The sequence below is a fragment of the Amblyomma americanum genome, chromosome 2 (genome assembly GCF_052857255.1).
Source record: "Amblyomma americanum isolate KBUSLIRL-KWMA chromosome 2, ASM5285725v1, whole genome shotgun sequence".
Lineage (NCBI taxonomy): Eukaryota > Metazoa > Arthropoda > Arachnida > Ixodida > Ixodidae > Amblyomma > Amblyomma americanum.
The window spans coordinates 24,074,230-24,088,947 of record NC_135498.1 but is presented as its reverse complement, the minus strand read 5'-3'; the positions used below and the strand labels follow the sequence as shown (position 1 = coordinate 24,088,947).

Genomic DNA, 14,718 nt, shown 5'->3' with positions numbered 1-14,718 from the left:
AGTTTAAGCCACTATGAACGCCGCGAGCTAAACACGCGCTCTCTTTCTTGTGACCAATTCGTACTCTGTATTTTACTACTGAGAAGGGAGAGTCTATTTCCCCGGGGATCAACCGACGAGCGCAAGATGAATAAGGCTCAGATTCGGGAAAATTGATGGCTATTAATGACTTGTTACAGTGCAGAAACAGAAAAGGCGGACAAAATTTCCTGCGATTCATCCTGTTCTTAACGTCTGTTTCTGTGCTGTAATAAGTCATAAGCACAAGACGAGACATACATATTTGAAAAGGCAGCCTCTTTACTATATTTGCACGCTTAAGAACACCAGGTAGTCAAAATTTCCGAAGCCCTCCACTACCGCGTCCCTCATATCCTGAGTCGCTTTGGGACGTAAAGCCCCAATAAACCAAACCAAACCAATCTTTACTAATGTCGCTTCTCAAGGTGTGACTGGACACTTATTTCTCTTTTTTTTCTTTTTGTTGCTTAGACATACAGCTTCAATTTTCAGTGCGTTAGCCCTAAACCCCAACTCACCGATTTCGCCTATCTTTGTCTCAGCCCTGCTTGATATTTAAAACTGAGAATAGAACCGCAACCGAAACCGAAGTGAAAACAGAAGTGTCCTAATTAGCATTTGGTCTAACCACGCTAAATCACCAGTCTTTTTTTCTCTTCTTTTAATTTTTAAAATGCTCTTAGTGGCAATGTACGCAAACGAACTAGGTTGTAATCAATCTGCATTTGATCAAGATATACATTAACCCAAGGAAACCCTCGTCAACGTTATTCACGTGAAGTCCAGCAGCTTCATAGTTTTTCTTTTCCACAGATAACCTCACTGTGCCGGCAGACGGGAATGCTTTTCTGAATTCCACAACGGTCTGGGGAGCTTTGCGTGGTACGTGCATTGCAGCCTTCATTTGCATAACTCTAGCTCAGTCATGTTTCAGGCACCATTTCTCCGTGCAGTACTCATACTTAACTTTTCTCGTGTTTGGTTGCAGGCTTGGAAACGTTCAGCCAGCTCTTCTACCAACATCCAGAAAGCAAGCAGGTATGGAGCGAATGTTCAGCTCTGGTGTAGAGCGTAGACTCTACTCCATTTTTACTCCTTTTTGTTTAGAGTGCAGAGTTCCTCAATATCACCTAGAAGTAAATCAGGCAGCACTGCACTGCATCCACCTTGGAACGGCGCAGGCAGGAATTCCGGAAAGATGAGGTTTCTTATTCGGTTTGGCTATTGTTGAGCATGAAACGTGGTTTAAGCCATTACAGCAGAACTCTTCTCGAAGCAAACCTCAGAGAACTGCGCGAAAAATTTCCATGCCAGCCTAATTAACACTTTTTTTATATTCATTGAAGCGAAAAACGCACTATTAATGCAATTTCGTCTGCGCGCAGAGGAGAACAACGCGGTGCACATCGGCGCAGCATCCGATTCAAAGGCGGAATCCAAGTTTTAGCCCAACAGAAGCCAAGCCAAATAAGAAACCTCGTTTTCCAGGCATTGCCGAGGTGGATGAAGTGCTCTTGCAGCAACTCGCATAGACGATGGTGCTAGCTTTCCCTCTAGGTAATATGCAGAAACCCTATGGTGGAGAGTTAATCTGGATCTGAACAATACAGGACATTTTAGTTTTTTTAGGCGTGAAAGCAGCCAAAGTCATTTGGTTGTACTGTCCTCAGTGAAGTGTGATCTCCGACCCATCATTATCGTTGTCACCACCATCAACATCAGCAGCCTAAGTAATACGGGACAACGACCTCTCCCGCTTATGGGCGAAGAAACATGCTCGATGGAGCGTCAAGTGATAGTTTTTAATCCAATCATCAAGAATAAATGGGAGAAAGCCGCTTTATCGATTCTATAGCTTTTTTGGCCAGCCTACTGCAATTGTTTGCAACAGCTCTGAAATTTTGCGTTAGTGCACTGATGATGGCCCGATGGTGCCGTTTAACTGTCTGGTAACTGATAAATTTAGGAAAAGTTGCTGTAACACGTCTACAGAGTGCAAATTTGCACTCTGTAGTTCTGTATCTGAAAATTAATTTTCAGCTACAGAACTTTGCTCCCACTTATAACTTACGGCGTCGCCTTTCCTTTTTTGAAATTCAAGTTCCTGGTGAATGTGACTTCAGTACGGGACCACCCAAGGTTACTCTACAGAGGTCTACTCATGGACTGCACCACGCGGTTTCTGCCGGTGAAGACGCTGAAAAGAAATCTGGTGCGTGTCCCTGATCGTCTTCCTCTTGGCTATTGGGTGGTGTCCAGCACAATGACTATTGTGGTGACTGCTTCATGGCTCTATGACGGACTTCAAGCGGTAGTTACAACCTTTGTCCGTAAAGCTCCGAGACTGAGTCTATTAAAAAAAATGTGTTTAACATTGAAATCATTTCTGCAGCGCCCCTTCGAAATAGTCTCCCTTGCAGTCTATACACAGCTTTCAACGCTTCTTGAGGTCTTGGAAACAGTTGGAAACCGCTTCTTTTGGCAGGGCTGTCAGCTCCTTTGTCGTGGCGTCTTGAATGACCTCCACGCTCTCCATCCAGCGACCTTTTAGTGCTCTCTTTACACGAGGAAACAGGAAAAAATTCGCATAGGGAAAGGTCAGGTGATTATGGCGGACGGGGATGTACAGTAATGCTCTGCTTTGCGAGAAATTTTGTCACGCTGAGAGCAGTGTGCGGCCTTGCGTTATTGTGGAGAAGGCTCCATTGTCCACATGCCCGTAAGTCAGGGCGACGGCGTCGCAGTGCATCACGCATGTGTTGGTGCACGCGGATACAAAATTCCTGATTGACCGTCTGCCCTTGTGGGACGAAATCGTGGTGTATGACACCTCTGGCATTGAAAAAACTATCAGCATCGTCTTTGTTTTGGTCCTCTGTCGCCGCACCTTTCTCGACGCCGGAGAGCTTGTGGAGCGCCATTCGGCGCTCTGCCTCTTTGTTTGAGGATCGTATTGAAAACACCATGTTTCGACTTCAGCAATGATGCTGTCGACGAATGCAGCATCCTTCTCTGCCTCGGAGAACAAATCAGCGCTCACTGATGCCCGCTTGTCCTTCTGGTCCGGTGCGAGAGAGTGCGGCACAAGTTTGGCATTCAGCTTTCGTTTCCCAATTTCTCACGCAAAATTTGGTGGCATGTTGCCTTAATAATGTCGGGAGCATGTGATAGCATGCGGACTGTAATGGTGCGGACTTGATGTACGATTTCCCTGATCCAAGCCACGTTGTTTTCATTACGTGAGGTGGAAGGGCGCCCCTGCCTTGCGTCGTCTTCCACCGACGTTCTCCCCAAAACGAACCTCTTGTGCTACTCGAAAACTCGCGCCCGCGATAATGTATCGTTGCTGTAAGCGTCCCGAAGGAGCTCATACGCCTGTGTGGCTGTCTTGCCAAGCTTCACACAGAATTTTATGTTTACGCGCTGTTCGATGTGGGCGTCCATCTCTCCACATTCTCTCACAGTAGAATGCACAGACGACTAGTGAGAACGTAATTTTCGACATGTAGTGCAATCTAGCGGCTGCCACATCAATTAACTTAAATAGCTCAAGTTGGCCCGAAAAAATGGCGCTACACATAGGCACCAACATTTGCTTTGAGGAATCATTTCTAGAGAAAAAAATTAATCAGTCTCGAAACTTTACGGACAAAGGTTAGTACACCCTTAATAGGTAGGACTTTATGGTAGCTACGTATCGGGTTCAGCTGGCGCGTTTCAGTGTGAGTGTTAAAGCCAGAGATGTACCATGATAGACTCAGGATAGCCGCGAGCGGTAACACGGCGCAGCTATTAGAAATATCTGGCAGAATCCACAGACGTGGGCCATAGGATCAAGAGCGCGTTGCATCGCAGCCTTTATTCTGCCGATTAGAGCACCCCCCCCCCCAACACCTGCTGTAAAAAGTTTCCTGCGGCCTTATGTTTGGCCCACCAGAAGAGCCCTTCGTGTGCCTATGACTTAGGCCAAGAGTGGTTTACTACCTGGGTATCATGAAGCAAGAAGCAACAAGAATGATTCAGATATACAGTACATGGCAGCGTGTGTTTCATCGATGGTCTATGACTACCGTCAAAGTGGTGCATGTTTCTATCTGCGCTCACCAGGGCCGTGCGCCACAGCAGCGATGTAATACTTTTTTTTCATTTAATGCGGACGTGTTTTAACCAACCGTTTCGCCATGTGGCCGGCCCCGGCAATAGCGGTGGCCTGTCTGCGCTTGAGCAAATTACAAAGCCTGGGTAGACTCGGAGTTGTATAGAACTATAATAGGATAATTAAATTATCCTAGTCCGATCAAGCTAATCACTTTGCGCCTTCTTCTGTGCGTACGTCTTTGAAAGAATTAGTTCATTTTTCGTGTTTGTTTCGAGCATTTCATTGTCATTTCTCACGTGACAGGACGCCATGGCTTACAACAAATTCAACGTCTTCCACTGGCTCCTCGGCGACGCCACAGCATGGCGCCTCAAGCTGGCGGCATTCCCTAATCTTACTACGGTGAGGAGCCGTTTGGAACACTGAGGTCAGGTTATTGGCACGTGTTCAGGAGCATCGGCAGACCCTCGAACCTAGCATGAACCTTCGCTCCAGCACCTGAGGTCTGAACAAAAAAAGTAAAATTACTTTCTTAATCATTTATTAAAGCGGCGTTTGTATGACGGGGTTGTTGAAGAGTTGAGTTGAAAACCGGTTATTTGGTTCATGTAAACACCGCAGAGTCGGTTCCGGGAGTCGAGGGAGCGAGTCCAGTCACCTCTGCTGCAGGTCCAGTCACCTCTGCTGACTCGTTCGACCCCAACGGCAGATAGCGTGTAAACCAGATCGCGTCGAAGAGTCGGGTTAGTGGGAGGAGAGATCATAAATGCGAACTTGTTTTCCGCTTGTGCCGTCGCGCCTCCGAGACAGCGGTGCAGTTCCGCGATCTTGGTGGGCTGCCACTGCCCTTTCCCGTTGACTGCTCGACGCTTGGTGTCGCTACAGTTGAACCGGTCTCGACTCGCTAAAATCGAGTTCATCTAAACACGCAGCTGACCTTGCTCAGCTCGATCCCCGGTTTCGATCCGCCGCTGTCGGGTTCATGTAAACGAGGCTTAAGAGTTACTTTAAAGAAATTGTTTGTTGTCTTCACTTGGGGCTTCGTATAACGAATGGCTTAGGCTTAGTGGAAACCCAAGGGCCCTATTTTCTAAAGATTCATTTTCTAGTTTATTTTGTTCTTTATAGTAGAGGACGCCGTGTTCGACGTTAGGTTTGATAGCCAGCAAGCAACTTCGCTCGCTGGCTCGTTTCAATAACGGTTCACTAGTTGTAAATAGGCATAAGAATGGAGCTTGCAAAGAATGTATGCTATCGAAAGGCGACCTCATTACTATTGTCGGCAATACCTGACCACAGAATGAATTTTATCTCTACAACGGTAGTCCACTGAACATCGCCTTTTCGGACAAAGCCGGCATGACGCAGCTAGCAACGACTTTTGCTCGACTCTTGAGCGTAGCATGTAGGTTTACAAACGGCTTCCCTTGGCCGTCATTCAGACCACCATGCGATCACGACATGGCGAAAGCGATGAACAGTGTAGTCAGCGCTGCTATCTCCGAAGGCGTCCGTGTGTTTCCGACGCTTGATGCTAGCTTTCACTCGGCGATTGATAAAAATGCGTAGCAGGGTGCTTACGCCAGAGTGCCCCTGATTACAACTCTAGTGGCGCAGGATAAATATGAAGCGACGTCGCAGGTTGCGCGTCTTCCGAGACACATGTACCGGCCCCGGGACGTGCAGGACGTCATCGAACACGCCAGGCTACGTGGGATACGCGTGATCCCGGAGATCGGCATCGCAAGGCCTCCAAAACTGTTACTCGATGCCCTGCCAGGTACCGGCCGCTTTTCTCCAATCTGAGAAGAAAACAAAATGTTTCTCCTTTTTAACTAAAGCGGCTGTTTGGGCTTGTTGGTCCGTGATCATGGTTAAAGAATGCAGCGCGAAAAGACAAGGACAAAAGAAGAAGTGCATAGGACTCCTTTTTATCTAGGCGACTGTCGTTCACGTTGCGTGAATATTTCACTTTGACTCACGTCTGAACTGTGGTGCTAACCCTAAAGGTGGGTTAATAGAACAGCTGAGACTCAGTGGCCGACATGAGACGAAGAACCGAAGTCGAAGACCAGTTTATGAGTAGCGGGGTAACGTCATCGGAGAGTATGGAAAGCACGCCAAAACTCCAGACAAGGAAATATTTACAAGTGCATAGAAACAAAAACTCATTATTAAACAAACTGTGCTGATTTGTGCAGCAGCGTTTGGAAGGGTATATCGCCGCACTGTTGCGTCGCTACGTCCATTAATATTGATGAAGGAGCCGGAAGGTGACAGAAGGCGGCAGCGAGTCAGACGGCCGGAATGTATTCGGAAGTTTGCGGGGAGAAGGTTGTCGCAGCTGCCCCAGGACAGGTGTAATTGGATGACAGTGGCAAAGGCCTTTATTCTGCTGTTGACTTACTTATGATTATTATGATGATGATGACTATGGTATACGGAGAAAGCTGAGCTTTAACGGCTCGGGAGTCGCAGAACATGGAGCAACTCTCGAGCGGCTTCCTCATGCGGGGGTCTTGTACAAGCGCTGTCCTATGTTAGCAACATTAAAAAAAAACTCTTATCGGTTCCAAGAAGATTTTGATCTCGCACGATACTTGATGTTGTCTTCTTTTCTTCCGTCTTGGGAGTGAGGAGCCCTCAGTCCAGGGCTTTAGCCGCAAAGCTAGTCCGGTTCATCAGCTTTAGCTGGTCCTGTGAGTCACAGCTGCGCAGCGATGCCTCCGATTAGGAAGGTGTAGAGTGGGTTATTGGCGGCGGGATGGTCGGGTTTGCCTGGCATTCCCGAGCAGTATGGTATAGAGCTTGGGTTTCTTTCTTCAGAAGGGGCACTCGGCAGGGTAATGTGTGGGGTACCACTTGTTTAGGGTATTTAGATTTCGGAAAGAGTGTTACCTGGGTGGTAATGTTGAATTATCCCTGTGTGCTGTAATAATGGTTTCGCATAACTTTATGTCTATTGGCCCTCTTCGTTTTCCTGGGATAGTTTATTGGGTGTGCTCGATGGGCGCTAGCTCGAGCTTCAGCGTGGCGTAGCTGATTGCCGGTTAGGAACTTGCATCCAGATATCCAGACCAACTGTACACTGGGGATAGGAGCCTTTTTGTGCGCTTCTGATAACTGTCTATGTGCTATCAAAGATACGTGATCCACTTTAAACGAGCGGTAAGCCGCTTATTGCCAGTCTGTTACGATTACTCCCGACTGTTTGTTTCTGTCCTGGATGCTGAGGATGGCTAGGGTAACAAAGCTCCTCACGTGACCGTGGTTTGGCGTTTTTGCAGTTTTGATGACTGTGTGTGAGAACATCGCCGAAAAGAACCCCGAAGCACAACCCGACTGTCCCAGTAATTCCGCGTGGAACGTGGCCGATCTGACGCACGGACTTACGCGCGATGTCTACACCGCCATCTTCAAGGAGATCGCCGAGCTCTTCAAGGACGAGTACATTCACCTTGGAATCACGCTGGCCGAGTAAGGGAAGAGCAGGTTTTTCAGCTTCACCTTTTCGCTTCGTTACGGCTTTCACGCGAGGGGATCAGCCCTGCAAGCAATCCCGTGGTGCATCGCAGTTGCCTGGTGGGATATAGCGAATTAAGAGCCAAGGATCGCTGCAGCTTTGCGGAAGACATGCGAGGGGATAGCGTGTGTCATAGCTTCGCGGTTGACGGGTAACCCCGGAGGATTTTCTGAAGTTTTCAGCTGACAATGTCGCATTATATTTTTTGGACCTGCATGCATTACAATCGGTTAATAGTTTTACAGCGATAGCTGTTAGACATCCGTACCTGGCTTGCTCGTCGCCGTCGGCGTAACCGGTGGATGCGTTCATGACACCCACCCACCGGATGGATGTCATTAACGCACCCACTGATCATTAACGCACTAAACTTATATCACAGCCAACCTGGGTCGCATAAGCCTACGGGTGGCTCTGCATAGAACAGCCGCCTGCCAGTGCAGGGGTGCGTCACGTGACCACTACACCAGAGCGATGAGGTCACTATCTTTTCTACCTCAAAATATCCCCAAAACTAAATGCCTACACAGCTATCGCTGAATCTCGCGTTACACAGTCGTAACCATCCTGTGAGCTTTTTACAGGCAATAAGGAAAACGATGATAAAACAGAAATTACTAGGAAACCGAAGCCGAAACTGGGTTTTGTCTGAAGTATGACATCACGATTCACCAAAAATGCCATCACAGAAAATTTCGCAAAATCTCTTCTGTGCGGGTTAAATGGCTAAACTAGCGACTTAAGAGATAGATCGGAGAATTTTTTTTTTGGTCGTAAATGACGGAAAACAAGAACTTTTTTTTTCTTCGGCAAACGCAGTGCGAGTATCGACGTTTCGTAGCTAGTGACGTCACGTGCCCAGTTTTTCCTGCTGTAACTGCACAGACTGATGCCACGAAATCGGAAAATTTTAAATTGGTTCGCACGTGAACAAAATGCCACCCGGTAGCGAAATTTGGCGCAAAGGATCAAATGACTCTGGAGGACTTACAGTGTGAGCTTCAGTGAAATGGTGAGCGTGAAAAAAGAAGAAAAAAGAACGGAGTTCCCTTTTAACGAGTATTAATGCATCTCGATGAATGGGGTTGCGCAGGGTTTCGAATTGCAACCTTCAGCGCTATAAGTAATGCCTGTGAGGTGAGGTAAATGATGAGCTGGTGCTGATTAATGAATCATCCATAATTTCAACTAAGGGGTTAGAAGACAGATGTAAGGACTGAAGCCTGAGACTACTACTATGTATCACATCTCGGATAAGCCGAAAAAGAAACAGCACAAAACGCACTCCACACGAGGGGAACGACCTCCGAGATCGACTAAAGGTGCTGGTTCTGTCTCTATATATTTGCGATTATATTTGCGATTTCTTCCGTATTCTACTTTTATTCAGCTTGCTAAACACTGGGAGAGGACTTCATTTCACTTTTCATATAAACACTGCAGCTCCACTGGGCCTTCCCTGGTTGTGCTACTCGGCTTGTCTATGTTATCCTCATCAGAGGAAAGCACACACAATGAAGCGAAATCGCGACCTCTCGTGGGTGTATAAGGACTGTAGCCAAGATGCTCACTTTTTAGCGCGCTTGATCACCAAAAGAATGGCTCACCTGTCATTTTGCCCTCTGCTCTTGCCAGGAAAACGCCACGGACGAAGGTGAAAGACACCCGGAAAGAAATCATTGCCAAAATGCAGTTGTACATGAATGAAATCATCAACTTCACGCGCGACCAAGGCTTCAAACCGATGGTATGGCACGACATTCTGGACGTCGGCATAAAGGTACGACTTTATAAACCGAGTCGATATATATTTTATACATTCACCTGAAAGGCGGAACGTGGGCATCTTGCAATGCCGTAGTTATGTAAAGTTAACTTTTCAATTATCTTCTTCCAGGCTACTTCTGTTGCACTTTTCTACTTTCTTTGCAAACACAAATTGCGCTATATTGGAGTAAAAAAAAAAGTAAGCTGCCCTGCAGCGTGCTTATTTTTAGGGGCAGGGTGCGCTGCCCAAGCCCCGGTGCAGATTTTTATCACTACAAATGCGGGATACTTAAGGTTCGCAACGGAAACAAATTCCCTCTTCAATACATGTAAAACCAAGGTTTCAACCTCCTCTATTTGCTTTTAAACATACCATTGCAGGAAAACTGAAAACTCAAAATGGTATTGTACAAGTACTTTAGACAAACGATTCATGCATGCTTAATACTCTTTGAATTGTGTTAACCTAAACAGGGAGGCAAAACAAAGGAAATAATGTCCACATTGAACAATGCTGTTGCGCATATACGCAGCGAGGGAAGAAGTAACTGTATCGGGTGCTCCAATACATCATAAAAACACAGATTTAAAGCACTATGCACCAATTGTTTTTGAAGTTCAATTAACGCTCTTTTTACCCCGGAGCGTGTCGTTTGTTATAGTACTGTTCTAGAGCAGTGTTCTAATAATATTAATAAAAATGTTGCAGGAAAACTGAAAACTCAAAATAGTATTGTACAAGTACTTTAGACAAACAATTCATGCATGCTTAATACTTTTTGAATTGTGTTAACCTGAACAGGGAGGCAAAATAAGGGAAAGAATGTCCGCATTGAACAATGCTGTTGCGCATATACGCAGTGAGGAAAGTAACTGTATCGGATGCTCCAATACATCATAAAAACAAAGATTTACAGCACTATGCACCAATTGTTTTTGAAGTTCAATTAACGCTCTTTTTACCCCGGAGCGTGTCGTTTGTTAAAATACTGTTCTAGAGCAGTGTTCTAATAATATTAATAAAAATTGGTTATACGTAAAGAAAAATAAGATTTATTTATTAAGCCGACAAGCACCTGCTTCCTGTTCCTTAGCTATTTTGCACCAGCACCGGTGTGTTCGTGGCCGCTTCACCAGAGGGCGGCACTGTCGCCATTTGCGCATGCGCAGTCGTGGCTCACGTGTCCGCCGCGCATGCGCAGGTGCCGCGCGACGCCGTCGTCCAGGTGTGGCGCCACAGTTCGTCGGTGCGCTCGGTGGTCCAGAACCTGTCCAGGGCTGGACACCAGATTGTCTTCTCGTCCAACTGGAACCTGAGCGCCTTCAGGTACGGCCCCGACTGGAAGGGCTTCTACGGCCACGACCCCGTCAGCCTCTACGGTGAGCCTCGTCGCCTTGATTTTTCCCGCGCTGTCTTCGAACGCCTTCGTCCACACTCACATACACAGCATGAAGAGCGCTGTTTCAAACACCACGGTGGTTTTGTCCTTACCTTTTTAACCGCAGCTCAAACAGTCTGCTGCCCTCACATTTTTCAGGTTGTTCTCGTTTTAGACACCGTAAGCTCCTCAGGTGATGACTATCAGTTAAAAATATCCCTCAAGAGGAAAATACCGCTTGGGTCTATAGACAGTCTATAGACTTCTTATAGACTCTATTTCCTTTCAATAGATATTTATTTTTGTCTATCCGTAGTCTATAGACTGCCTGTCAACAAAAGTCTACTAAAAGTGTATGGCCATGAATCTAAAGATTGTCTATAGACTATCTATGGGATTTGCATTGCCTATAGACTATTCTCTAGAGTTTGTCTATAGAGAGTCTATGGACTTTAAAGACAGAAGTTTGTGGACAGTCTTTGGGCTGTCTAAAATTTTTGTAAGGGACATAACAGCTGTGTCTTACAGGTACTCGCCTATGCCGCAGAAACATAGGGAAATTAAATTTAGGAGAACGGAGCGAGCTCTGAAAAGAAAAGGAAATGTGTAACATTAAGAGAAATGAAGAGAGAAGAGTGAGTCAGTGAACAAATGCGTGTGAATGACGTCCTAGTTGAAATCAAGAAGAAATGGGTATGGGCGGTGCACGTAATGCAAGATAAGCGATGTTCTTTGAGGATAACGCAGTGGATTCCACAAGAAGTCAAACGTAACAGGGGGCGACAAAAAGTCAGGTGCATAGATAGAAGGGACAAGATGGCCACAGCTGGCACAGGACAATGTTAATTGGGGGGATATGGAAGAGGCATTTGTCCTGCAGTGGACGGCTGATCGTGATGGTTATCAGGCGTCTCAGTCGAGCGTATTAATAAGTACGTAGGTCGGCATCCCTAGTTGAGGGACGTCGTATATAGTTGAGGGCTTAGGATTATTTGCTACCTCCTAATTTCCTGTAACGTGCACTGACATCATCGGTCACGTTTTTTGTCTTTCATCTTTTTTTTGAGCATCTCTGCAACAAAAAGAAAGATCAGCAGAGGCTTGCCTTTGTAAGAGAGCTGCACAATGTGCAGCCGTGTCGTGAAATGGACGTCATGCACCACGCCACGTGATTTTTTTTCATAACGCTCCTCTATAAACACCCGCGCACAGAGTATCTTCCTCTGAGACTCCTCCTCTTTTCGATAATCCTGGACGCCATTCAGCTATTCGTAATAATAACCTTTTCATCTCTGTCTCAAACAGCGAGCGCTGAGACAAGAGACATGGTGATCGGCGGGGAGGCAACGCTGTGGAGTCACATCGTCGACGCCACCAACCTTATACCGAGAGTCTGGTGAGCATTCCTTCCCTCTCCCTCTCGTTTCCGCATCCTATTCTAATCGTAGTAGTGCTCTCGGCGCTGTCACGTTAGACACGTCCAAACGCAAATTCATCGCGCACGAAAAAGTAATAATAATAATAATAATAATAATAATAATAATAATAATAATAATAATAATAATAATAATAATAATAATAATAATAATAATAATAATAATAATAATAATAATAATAATAATAATAATAATAATAATTGGTTTTTGGGTAAAGGAAATGGCGCAGTATCTGTCTCATATATCGTTGGACACCTGTACCGCACCGTAAGGGAAGGTATAAAGGAGGGAATGAAAGTAGAAAGGAAGAAAGAGGTGTCGTAGTGGAGGGCTCCGGAATAATTTCGACCCCCTGGGGATCTTTAACGTGCACTGACATCGCACAGCACACGGGCGTCTTAGCGTTTTTCCTCCGTAAAAACGCAGCCGCCGCGGTCGGGTTCGAACCCGGGAACTCCGGATCAGTAGCCGAGCGCCCTAACCACTGAGCCACCGCGGCGGGTGCACCAAAAAGTACAGTGCTTTGAACGAGGTGCGGCACGTGCAGTTGAATCCCGATATAACGAATTAGAAGGGGCTCCGCGATTTCTCCGTTTAGGCGTTAGTTCTTTACAGTGATAAGCAGCCTTAGTTGCAAGTGTGACATGCTGACGGGTTTACCTGTCACTGTGTATATCGCGTACGCAGTTTTTGAGGTAAGGGGTAAGTTTTTCGCAGATTTTGTGCGGTGCTCGACAAAGCAGGTTATGCGCTATGATTGCTACAGTTTGCCACGTTGAATCGGTACGGAAGCGTTGGGCACTGATCGACATACTCAGCGTGAAATGGCCAGTGTGGTTTATACGTTACATCCAGTTGCAGGAAAAGTTCCCTTCGTAAAAACGAGTTTAAGGTGCATGCGTTTATATGGGAGCTTCATGCCTCGTGCATCACTTGAATGGAACCACCTTCCCGCAGATATCGTCGATATTAGTGATAATCAGCATTTTAGTTCTGCACTAGCTAACATTGTATGAAAGGAGGATGGTAACACTTTGATTTGTAATATGCATTGCATCTGTTTATGTATATTTTCTTTTGTAACCACTTCCCTCTTTAATGCCTTTGGCCGTGAGGGTTCAATAAATGAAATGAAATTGATTTTCTTTCGTTATACCTATTATTGGCCCGCCGCGGTGGCTGAGTGGTTATGGCGCTCGGCTGCCGGCCCGAAAGACGCGGGTTCGATCCCGGCCGCGGCGGTCGAATTTCGATGGAGGCGAAATTCCAGAGGCCCGTGTGCTGTGCGATGTCAGTGCACGTAAAAGAACCCCAGGTGGTCGAAATTTCCGGCGCCCTTCACTACGGCGTCCCTCATAACCTGAGTCGCTTTGAGACGTTAAACCCCCCATAAATCATACCCATTATTTTGTTGCAAGCCATTTCCTTCTAGAGAGGTTTGTCTGTATATATGTATCGCGAAAACCAGCTGGAAATGACGGGACACGATTAGCGAGGTCCCCTAATCTGACGCTGTAAGAATAAAGCTCCGGTGCACATGGGGTTGTTCTCTCAAAAAGTTTTATAGAGCACTCCTTACGCTTTCCGCAGGCCCAGGGCGTCAGCCATGGCGGAGCGCCTGTGGAGCAGCGAGTCGATGACGAACACGGATGACGCAGCGTTTCGACTCGATGAGCAGCGATGCAGGATGCTCAAGTAGGGGACCGGGAATGGTTCATGCGCCTTGTACGGGAACTGCAGCTGGCGATGACAGTTAGGCATTTTTATAGAGGAGACCCAGTGTCTGATCCGACATGCTGTCATAACCATCGAGGACTGCCTCACTAGGCCCTGTGTTGCCACGACATTTAAGGCGCAATGGAAGATTATCACTTTCGTCTTAACCTACACTATAAACAGAAATGAGTAAAAAGGGAGTAAACAGTCCTCTAGCACACTACATTTTATAACAGGGACTGCGCTAGAGGACTAGGTGTATTAGTGTTTAGAGTGTACCCGGATAAATGGCTCTAACGCAACTCGCCTCTACAACAAATCCAGAGAAATACACGACCTAAGCTGGAACTTTGGTTTTTCTATCTCTTACGGCCACGTTTATTGAATGGAAAACGGTAGAAACAACCGAAATATTTTACTGGTCATTAGTGGCCGACGCGAAAGCGATGTATCTTAATGTTTATTTCGACTGTACCAGCTTACTGCTTAAAAACGCGAAGAGATGGAGCGTGAACTTTCTTGTGCCTTATTGCTGCAGCACATGATCTTACGTAAAAACGTTCTATATGCATTTGCGGTGATCCTTCACGTCGAAGCATGAATCAGACCGTTCGAATGCACGTGTACGTGTGCGTCTCAGTGAGAGATACATTGATAGCTAGTGCTCAAATAAATAACCTCCTATAAGCTCACAACTCTAGGGGTTCTCATAAATCATTAGGATTTCACTGCTAATCGAAGATTGAAGCGCCGCTACAGACAGCTGCAACAGCCGGG

The 14,718-nt window shown here is 46.3% G+C and overlaps 1 pseudogene across 1 annotated transcript in view; it reads left to right on the top strand.

The window, feature by feature from the left end:
* The window catches only part of LOC144119582 (uncharacterized), a 47,761-nt pseudogene that overhangs the window by 5,335 nt on the left and 27,708 nt on the right, over positions 1 to 14,718 (top strand). The window contains exons 3-12 of the transcript XR_013312395.1: positions 835 to 903; positions 1,010 to 1,059; positions 2,123 to 2,233; positions 4,424 to 4,522; positions 5,762 to 5,900; positions 7,408 to 7,597; positions 9,279 to 9,423; positions 10,613 to 10,790; positions 12,095 to 12,185; positions 13,816 to 13,920. The product of XR_013312395.1 is annotated as an uncharacterized LOC144119582 (transcript). The remainder of the gene's footprint in view (positions 1 to 834; positions 904 to 1,009; positions 1,060 to 2,122; positions 2,234 to 4,423; positions 4,523 to 5,761; positions 5,901 to 7,407; positions 7,598 to 9,278; positions 9,424 to 10,612; positions 10,791 to 12,094; positions 12,186 to 13,815; positions 13,921 to 14,718) is intronic.